The sequence below is a fragment of the Austrofundulus limnaeus genome, unplaced genomic scaffold (assembly GCF_001266775.1).
Source record: "Austrofundulus limnaeus strain Quisiro unplaced genomic scaffold, Austrofundulus_limnaeus-1.0 Scaffold6, whole genome shotgun sequence".
Classification (NCBI taxonomy): Eukaryota; Metazoa; Chordata; class Actinopteri; order Cyprinodontiformes; family Rivulidae; genus Austrofundulus; species Austrofundulus limnaeus.
Genome location: NW_013952408.1, coordinates 556,578 through 558,979, shown reverse-complemented (window position 1 = coordinate 558,979; position 2,402 = coordinate 556,578).

Below are 2,402 nucleotides of genomic sequence, written 5' to 3'. Positions count from 1 at the left end.
GTACCGTATCGTATCGTATTGTATCGTACCGTATTGTATCATACCGTACCATATCGTATCGTACCGTACCTTATCGTACCGTATTGTATCGTATCGTACCATACCGTATTGTATCGTACCATACCATATTGTATCGTACGTACCGTATTGTATCGTACCGTACCGTATCGTATCGTACCGTATTGTATCGTACCATACCATATTGTATCGTACCGTACCGTATCGTACCGTATTGTATCGTATCGTATTGTATCGTATCGTATCGTATCGTATTGTATCGTAACGTACCGTATCTAACCTTTTTAAGCATTTCTGAAGTTAGAAACAAAATCCCTGAAAACTTGATCTCTTTCTTCATTTTTGACAAGGCTACCTAATCCCCTTTGTTCCAACCACAGTGTCAACTGAATCCTACACATTAAAAAAAAAAAAAAACGAGTGACGTCAATTAGACATTGAACACTTCACACATTTATTTATTGATGGATCCTGAAAAAGACACTCTTTACTTTTTAAGCAGCTGTAGTGGAAACCAGCGGTAAATCAAGTACTTGAAAAAACCACTAACTAAAAGGTAAAAATTAATTTCCACTTATAAGAAAAGTACTTAAGTAAAAGTCATGAACTACTTATAATTACCTGCAAAATAAAAGTACTTTTACTCACACTCTWTGAAATGAAGTGTTGAATTTACTTAAGTTGTGTCAGCTGGTTCCACGAGCAATTAAAACATTTTCTTCTAAAGAAAACCTGTTCATTGCTTTACACTTACATTTGCTTTACAGAGTAAATAAATAATTCCTTTCATGATGAGTTGTTTAAATTTGTAACGTGTTAAATTTTAAAGTACAGAAATAAAAGTAAATTTTTTATGTTTTGACTGTAACAAAATAAAAAATAAAATTTACAATTTAAACAAATTGCTGGTAAAATTTAAGATCTTCTAAAAAATTACTTAAGTACTGCGAGAAAGTAAATGTATTCAGTTATTATATACCTCTGGTGGAAACCCTGATGGGATTTCATTTAGCTTTGGAGGAAGCTGTGCAGTATGTTTTCTCAGATAAGGATGTAYATATTTAATATAAATCATTTTACTGTAATGATTAAAAAAGCAGGAAAAAAACTTTTTCATGTTTCATTTAAACGCATTGGTTTGAGTAACTTTATGTAAAAAAAAAAGAAGTAATTTTTAATTTTGTATTCAACTTACAGCCATGACTGCAGTTCCCACACTGCTTATTTCTCCCCTTCAGAGTTTTTCACGCCTCGGTGAACTAGAGAGGCCTCGCTGAGCGGTACAACCATCCATAATGGAAGATGGAGACAGGTCCGAGTCAAGTGAGAGGGGGGCCTTACACCTCTTACATAACTGTGCTCCGACAACCTGCACATTCTCCCCCACCTCCTGTAAGACAGCACAGCAGACCTGCAGGGGCACATTCATATTTTAATCTCTCAGCCACGCTGAAAGGACAAGTCCCGCTCCCACAGGGCCGTGGATAAATAAGTCATGAACTGCAGGATTGTGTGACAACAGGGCCGAGGAGGCAGTCACAACAACCAACGCTGAAAGGAAGTCTTGTCTTGGCAGCAACTTTCAAATGGGATGTGAGTGACTGATGACCTCTTGAGTCTTGGGTTTAAAACCCTGTAAATTTAGATAACAATAATAATAATAATGAAGGGGAAAAAAACAGTTTTGTGCTGATGTTTTAGTGAAAATAGTTGCTGATTTTGTACGGGAAACTTGCAGCAGAAAATGAAGTCACAGAAACGGTAAAAGCAGTGAACAGCTGCTTCTCCTGCAATCAGAAAAATGAGGTCATTCCCACATTACTGAGAGCACAATGCAGAGGGTGTTCAGGTTGAAGGCGCCACACTGTGGTTAATCTGAATAAGCTCAGCTTTCAGAGCATGTGTGGGATATTTTTAGCAAAAAAAAAAAATTCTCCAGGTAAAACTAAATGAAAGACTCAAACAAGTAGACATGTTTTTAAATCCTCGCCCCACATCCCATCCCATTACATATAGAGGAACTGCAACGCTTTGGTCTGAACTCCTCCTTATTGTAACTCCACAAACCCCCATTTCACCCTTTTTCTGAGGTGTGTCTCAGATCAACTCGTTTTGAGGCTGTCTCTTTAAATTCAAACAAGGTGCTTCAAACCACACCCTCCTCCAGCTTCCAAACCACATTATTCTAGCTTGATAGAGGGGCTTAAAGCTATATAGCRGTGCAGAAACTTATTTACAAATTAACTAAAAGACTCGTCCATCCAGCCTTACACGTTGGAGCCAGAGGAGAATGAAGGACTAAATTCTAGTTGGTAAGTCCATACAGTGGATTAAAAAAGTTTACCCGTTAAATTCTAAGTTTTTTGTGAAGTATATATATATAT